Genomic DNA, 8,090 nt, shown 5'->3' on the forward strand with positions numbered 1-8,090 from the left:
AAATGCTTTTTCTTTTTTTTTTTTCCACTCTGAACTTCTCAAATTTTTATTTGGTTTCTTGGAATCTATATGCTTATAGATGAGGAGGATTTGCCTACAAAGGCATCAAATGGAGAGAATTTCTTGAATTTTTAAAAGGAAAGACTTATACCAAGGGAAGTATGGCAACTTCCTGAATTAAATGGAATTATTTCAGACCCAAAGGTTACAATTGGAAAATCTCAAGCAAGTGATAAAGTCAAGCTAGAGAAATTATAATTTGGGGGAGTTAGAGGTAATTTGAATTGATCGAATGAACACTAACCCAATGAGGCAATGACTTCTGATGAAATGAGCTATAAATTCAGGTCCTAGTTGTTCATTCCTTCATCCATCCATCCAGGGAGGAAAGTTTCAGGCAGATGGATAGCATGTTCATCAACCCAGCAGTAAGAAAGATGTTCTATGTGGGAAAGATAAAGATGTTCCATATAAATGAAAGTATTAGTCACTCAGTCATGTCTGACTCTTTGTGACCCCATGTACTATAGCCCACCAGGCTCCTCTGTGCATGGAATTCTCCAGGCAAGAACACTAGAGTGGGTTGTCATTCCCTTCTCCAGGGGATCTTCCTGACCTGGGGATTGAAACCAGGTCTCCTGCATTGGAGGCAGAGTCTTTAGCAGCTACTAGGGAAGCCCATATAAATGGATGATTTCAAAGAAGGAAAGACAAGAGATGAACCTTGCCTGTTAAACAGAGACCAGCTCTTGAAGGACCTTGTAAGTCTTGCCCTGAAGTTTGTCCTTCAGTGGTATTGAAGAGATATAGGCAAGGGGGTACTTATATTAATTCATCAGTTAAAAAAAAAAAAAACTTTGAAGATTTTGGGAATGTGTATGTAGCTCTACACATACTCTTTGTGTTTCAGTGATTCTGAGGTTGCCAGACAGGACTAGACTTACTTCCATTTCTAACCCATATTATGATTGGGATGAGTTACTTCCTATTTGGGATCCTTAGTTCTCTCATCCATAAGAAAGCATAAGGAAAGAAAGGGGATTGGAAAGCTGAGTCTTCAGAATAGTTTTCCTTTGCTGAACTGTTCCCAGAGGGGCAACCAGCCTTCACTAGGTGTGATTAATAAATTACAAAAGGTAAATAGAGTGCCTTGAAAAATTTTATGTTCCTTTTTAAAATTTTACCTGTCTTTCGAGTCTGCTGGGAAGCCTGTCACTCAACTCTTAGTAATAAAACAGCCCTGCACGAAGAAAGGAAAAATAAATCAGAAGCTGTATGCCTTTAAACTCACTAAATGAAAGCCCAGCATGCATGCTGCCTCCCTCCAAACTAATCACTGGGTTAAATGCGAGATGCACACTCCAAATCAATAGCTGGGGAGAACTCCTGCCTGTGCCTCAGGAAAATTCCACTTCCTTTCTGATGTTGTCACTTGACACGTCAGGAAGTTTCCACTCACCACCCACTCCTGAAAAGGCCACCATCACCATGCTTCACATTTCCTGGCTGCCTTTCTTCAAAGGAATCAAGATGTCTTGCAGAGGGAGCCCACTCCTTGTCACAGACTCTCCTGGAGCTTGAAAGAAGGGCTGTGTGCAGAGAGGAGAGGTGTGGAGATGCCTGCTTTAGACAGAGAGAAATCAAAGTGTAAAGAAGCCCACGTCTTGTTCAAAAGTCCCAATGACACAAGACTTACACTCCCTTGGATGGCAATATAGCAAGTGGGAAGAACATGAGATATGAACATAAATCATGCCCCTAAAACCACTCCCTGCTTCACCTTTCTTGACTATAAAATAGAAGAAATAAAATACTATATATTACTAGCTGCTTTAACCTTGGGCAAGTTACATAACTTCTCTGTGTCTGAATGTCTTCATTTGTAAATGAGGTCATATAGGCTAAATGGCCAACCCATTGTCACTGCTCAGCACATGATAATAATGGGGTATTTTCATCTCTGGATCAAGGCTACGTCTCCTTTCTCTACTATTCAAGACTCAACCTTGCCATCACCTTCTCTAGTAGCCTCCAGACTGGGTTAGGTCCCTTTGCTGTGCTATTATAATAATATTGATAGTAATTTGAAAAATCAGTGATGACACTAACACTAAAAACCACCATTTATGGATCACTTGCTACACAACAGCTTCTAAGCCTTATATTTGAATTAGCTCATTTAATCCTCATAACAACCCTATGAAATAAGAATATAGATACATTCTGCATTTTACAGAGGAAGACACTGAAGCACACAGAGTATACATCACCTGCCTGAGATGTCATCAGTGAGAAGCAGGCGAGCTCACCTGTCTCCTAGAGCACCAGGGTTCCACTCTTTCTTGATTTAACTGTGGGACCATGGTAATCCCATTTACCTGGCTTTCATCTCCACTGGACTTCAGGCTCTCCTGAAATAGGGACTGAGTATTATCCATTTTTGTATTCCCAAAGTCTAGCACAGAGTAGGTGCTCCTTGACTTTGAAATGAAATGAAACTGACTCATCATACAAAGGCAATAGAGTACACATATTTAATACCAAGAGATCAAAATTGAGACGGTGACTTCCCCGGTCAGGCTGCTGCAGAGCTAGACATCATCTCACACGGGAGGGGCTTGGCCAGACTGAGACAAAGCAAAGACAAGAGCTGGGCAGACGAGTCAACTGAAAAAAAAAGACCCAAGTACAACCCTCCCACCTAAACTCTTTCGTCAGTCACACAAATGAAAGACACTCAATAGATGCTTCAAGAGGACGGCCTGAAAGTTGCCCTCAGAACCCCCGTGAATGATGTGCATGGTTGACAAACGCAGTGGTGGCAAAAGCAAAAACTTTTTGGAGCTCTAATTTCAGAGAGTTGTCTCTGTCATTCTTAACAAATTCTTGCCTCACTGTCATGTAGTCTTGAATTGAAAACTTAATGGGGTGTTGTTAGAACTGGATCTCAAGACTGAGTGGGACCCACTGGAGTCAAGATTCTGATGCTAACAGCAATGGCACAAAATAAGAAAAAAATAAATATCCTGTAAACATATAGAAAGATCTTCAGTTGCACTAATCATCAAAGAAATTCAAACTAAGTAAATGAGATTTTCTTCCAAGATTTGCAAAAGTTAAAAAGGTCAACAATGTTCAAGGTACGTGATGCTCTGAGAAAATGGATATGATTATATTCAGTTAGTGGGAGTCTAAATATAGAGTCTCCACCAAAATTCAATTTCCAGGACACTAATACATAGGTAAATCCACACATGTGCTCACAAATATATTTTCAAGCACATTCACTTCAGCATCGTTTGTAATAGTGAAAAAAAATCTTCCAAAGTAGGGAAATGGTTTTTAAAATGATGGTATATTCATAGAAAGGAATGGAAAGATGACCAGATTCTAAAAAATGAACACCTGTCTCCCCAGGAGCCCTCGATCTTCTAATTACAACTCTCTTCTGATTTGTCCCTGGGGGTGTCACACCAGATACGTAACTAAGGAACAGGGATGGGAAGGGGATGAGACTCCCCTCCCCCATTTATATCTGTGGTTTCCTTTCTTCCCTTCTTCCTTCCTTCATTCTATCCTATCTTTTATTCTTTCTTCCTTAAGTCTAATAAACATGCATTTTTGTTATCAAGATTACTTTATCTTTTTTTTTTTTTTACAAGATGCTGGTACCCAGCAAGGCAAAGCCAGACTTGTGAACAGGTTTAGTTCAATAATAAAAGTATGGACAAAACTCCATGCTAATACAGAAGAGAATGTAAAACAAACACCTTTCCAAAAACACAGGAGAAGGTGCACAGAAGAGGAGGCTCGGGGAGTTAGCCTGAGCTCGGCTTGGGCATCTCTTAGGAAGAGATGCTCTCCAGGGGACGACAATGAAGGCAAAGCTTCCTAGGCAGAGGAACGCAAGAACCCAGGCCTAGGGCCTGAAACAGGGTGGGCTGTGCTGTGTTTGCAGCTGGAATGTGACCCTCAGTGCTCAGATGCTTTATTCAGTCCTGAAACAAGGCACCAGAAGAAGCACAGGCCGAGGAGTGGCCTGAATTTAGTTCTAGTTTGGAGGAGCAGCCACGGAGGAAGAAGGCAAGAGAGATGGGTGAACGATTTGCACATAGTTTTCATCTGACCTGCTGTGGAATGTGGCTCATAATTCATCTACATGGGCAGCTAGCTACTGGAATGGACAAAGGAAACCCAGCCAGTGGAAATTCCTGGGAAACTGTCATGGGGCCCAAATAGGAAATGCCACTCAAGAGATTTTACTGGTGCCAGGCTTGGATACCAGTGTCGGAACCATGCTCCTCCAAGAACCATTTCTTCCTGTCAGCCAAGAGAGAGACATTTCGGCTGATACATATGTGGATAATAAGCAGGGTCCCATCCACATTATTCTTTTCAGCCATGTTACATTCACCATCTAACTTGATACTTCAAGAACTGCTGAATCAAGGATAATTATCTTCATTTTACAGATCTTGGAATGGAGGCTAAGGGAAATTTAGTGACTCAGGTAAGGTCACACAGCTAAGGGAGACATAAATGTATCATTAAAAATCTTTTGCTTTTGAAATGATACAGGCTTATTTTAAAATCTTTATTCCATTAAGTCGTGATTCCATACTCACTACTTCATATGACTTTGGGTAATTTACTTTCCTCTCTGAGTCTATTTTCCTATATGTAGAATGAGAATAACTTTATCTATCTTATAGAACTTTTGGAAACATGGAGTGAGATTATATATGCTGCCCACTATGTAAGTCCTCCTTCCTTAGGACTCAAAACTAATTTGATGTGGTTACTGATGCTTTAATCACTCAGTTGTGTCCTACTCTTTTGCGACCCCATGAACAGAAGCCCACCAATCTCCTCTGTCCTTAGGATTTCCCAGGCAAGAATGCTGGAGTGTGTTGCCATTTCTTTCTCCCAGGGATTTTTCTGACCCAGGGACTGAATCCATGACTCCTGCATTGGCAGGCAGATTCTTTACCACTGAGCCACCAGGGGAGCCCAGTTTGATGTGGTATGCTTAGTCGCTCAGTAATGTCTGACTCTTTGCAACCCCATGGACAGTAGCTCACCAGGCTCCTCTGTCCATGGGGATTCTCCAGGCAAGACTACTGAAGTGGGTTGCCATGCCCTCCTCCAGGGGAATCTTCCTAATCCAGGGATCAAACCCAGGTCTCCTGCCTTGCAGGCAGATTCTTTACCATCTGAGACACCAGGGAAGCCCACTTTGATGTGGATGGGGCAGCAAATGCACCCACTTAAAATATTCTATTTCCCAGTCTTCATTGCACTTGGATGTGGCCATGTGACATAGTTCTGGGCAATGAAATGTAAACAGGAGTCTCTAGAAAAGGGACCTGGTCCTGAATAAAAAAATTAAACCTTTTTCGCAAAAGCCTTCCTTCTCCCCTTCTTCCTTCTTGGGATGAAATTACGTTCCAAGGAATAGAGGGGAAAATGGAGATTCAGCAGCCAGCTTGGAGAGATGGAAGAGCTTGTACCTCTGCTAGGATTGTTGGTTGGGCTGCTTTTCCCTGGACTTATTGCTTGAGACAAATCCACCCTGGCTGGCTTAATCAGGTTGCAGCTGTCCATATTCCTGACTGATGGAATAATCTAGGCTTTGATACACCACACATACCCAAATGAATGGCAGTCATTTTGATTAGAGCAGGGACTTTTCTCTGAAATGCAGGCAAGAATTTAAACTCCTGTGCTTCATTCTTAAAATAGTATTAACCTGCTGAGTCATCCCACTCCCCACACTCTACACAGTGTTCTTGTCTCCATTCTCTGCCTTGCTCACCTCCAAAGTTGGGTACATGGGACGCTCCCCTGCTGGTCTTTCTCAGCTCAAATGAGACAACGTATATAAAATCCCTAGCTCAGTGCCTGGCACACATGCGTGCAACAAATGGGATTTATTTGTCTTGAGTCAGATGTTTTAAAGCAGTCTCAGCAAATCAGAATCTTCTTTGACAAGCTTTAATAAACTTTAGCAAGGTTTTAACAAACACATGAGTTTGTCTTCAGGAGCCCCATGACCTACAGGGTAAAGAAACTCAAGCAGTTATTACATGTTGTTCAAGGTCCTAACTCTTGCCTACAGCTCTGGACTCCTCCTGGGTCCCTAGATAATGTCCTTTCCCCAGCTTGCACTCAATAGGGTTTTCATCTCCTCTGCTTAGGGCTCATCTGATTGTAGCCACTGAGTTTGCCACCTCCTCTGAAGGTAAGGCTTACATCTTATTTACCTTTGACTCCTTGGTAACCCTGCACAGAGTACTCAGTGAATTATAACTGAATGAATAAATGAGTTTCCAGTCAATGCCCAGGAGTCTATTCACATAGAGGTCTTAGCTTTTCCCTGAAAATGGATGAGCATTTTCATGCTTCAGGAGTTTTGCACGGGCTATTTCTTTTATTCAGAATTCTTTCCCTCCATTTTTGGCTATAGGACTCCTACTCACCCACACTGCTGCTGCTGCTAAGTCGCTTCAGTCATGTTGGACTCTGTGCGACCCCATAGATGGCAGCCCACCAGGCTCCCCAGTCCCTGGGATTCTCCAGGCAAAAACAGTTGGAGTGGGTTGCCATTTCCTTCTCCAATGCATGAAAGTGAAAAGTGAAAGTGAAGCCGACTCTTCGTGACCCCATGGACTGCAGCCTACCAGCCTCCTTCGCCCATGGGATTTTCCAGGCAAGAGTACTGGAGTGGGGTGCCATTGCCTACTCACCCACACACACCTCCTCAAACATCACCTCTTCCAATTCCCTTAGTTGCTTATTCTCTTAAAGCATCTGATACTTAACTCTCCTATGGCATATGACCCGCTATTTATTATTATGATCATTTGTCTACATGCTTCTTTCCCCTGAAGTCTGATTTCTTAAAGGCATTTAGTCATTTTTTTCCTGTCAGTTGTATTCAGTAGAATTCCTGGATTATAGTAGATATTGAGAATTTTGTGAATCTAGTTACAGTTTTGAATTTACACAGAATTGTGACTTTGAGTTGTTGCCCATCCTTACCTCATAATGAGCTTGTGACATCAGGTACTGAGAAGGTAAATGAAAGAAAATGAGTCTAATTTAATTGGTACCTTCTATGGCCCAGTCATTATCATTGTCCATGCTATTAGTATTTAAATGATTGGTTTAAATTGAGGTAACAGTCCCTTCGTCACAGTCATTGGGATGACTCTTTGACACACAATGCATCCGTGGTTCTAAGAACCTTGGAGGATCCCAGTGACTCTGTTTGCATTGTGACCCTCCACACCCAATAAAGACATGAGCGTCTGACCCAAGCAGGTTGAATCAGGTTCTCTCTAACAGAAATACGAAATTTGGAATGGATTGCTGAAGAGCCTGGGAGCTGTGGGAGCTGAGTCACACTTGTGGCAGTCCTCCAAGGTGAAAGGCCATGAAGAATTCTGAGATACCAGAACTGCCTTGGGTTCTCCTATCTTGGTAGTTCAGCATTTCCTTTGATTTTCTGAGACACCCCCAGCATCCTTCCAATAAATTTCCCTTTAGCTTAAGCTAGACAAAGTCCATTTCAGATGCTTATAAGTTTAAAAAATCAGAACCAATACAGTCCAAATCCAAAAAAGAATTTCCTGTTTGGTCTCTGAATTGGTGAAGATTTGCATCAGCTGTAAGTGACAGGAAACCAAATATAAGATTACAAGCCTGTTTTTCTCTCAAATCAACTAATTACCTGATCATCCAAGTTCCCTCTCTCATGTTGTTCTGCCAATCTCAGGATGCAGCTTTCATCTCATGACCAAGATGGCTGCTCAAATTCCAGTCACCAGTCCAGCATGTAGGAAGGAGAAAGACATGCCCCATCTTTTAAAGGTGTGCCCCTCAAAGTTGATCACACTATTGCTAATTCTGTTCCACTGGCCAAAGTGTAGTTACATAATTCCCACATGCCATCTATTTGATCCTCCAGGCCCACTGCCTAGTCCTCTTCATCTGCTCTTTGCCATGGGTGGGGGTGGCCCGTGGGCACCTCATCAGTGGGAGGTGGTAATCCCTGCTTTTGATGGCCCTAGTTTAGACAATAGGGGCTC

The 8,090-nt window shown here is 42.3% G+C and overlaps 1 long non-coding RNA gene across 4 annotated transcripts; it reads right to left on the minus strand.

Moving 5' to 3' along the window:
• On the minus strand, positions 1-7,705 carry LOC133244512 (uncharacterized). 4 transcript variants are annotated; one of them, XR_009735433.1, is made up of 6 exons: positions 7,042-7,705; positions 5,816-6,054; positions 2,271-2,411; positions 1,460-1,620; positions 1,185-1,240; positions 1-442 (listed from the first exon to the last, which is right to left on the minus strand). It is a non-coding gene; the product is annotated as an uncharacterized LOC133244512 (long non-coding RNA). The 4 variants fall into 4 exon arrangements; XR_009735430.1 differs by having other exon boundaries at positions 2-442; positions 1,460-1,623; positions 2,310-2,411; positions 7,042-7,703; XR_009735431.1 differs by having other exon boundaries at positions 2-442; positions 2,310-2,411; positions 7,042-7,702.
• Positions 7,706-8,090: the final 385 nt, after the last annotated feature.

The sequence above is a fragment of the Bos javanicus genome, chromosome 3, assembly GCF_032452875.1.
Source record: "Bos javanicus breed banteng chromosome 3, ARS-OSU_banteng_1.0, whole genome shotgun sequence".
Taxonomy (NCBI): Eukaryota; Metazoa; Chordata; class Mammalia; order Artiodactyla; family Bovidae; genus Bos; species Bos javanicus.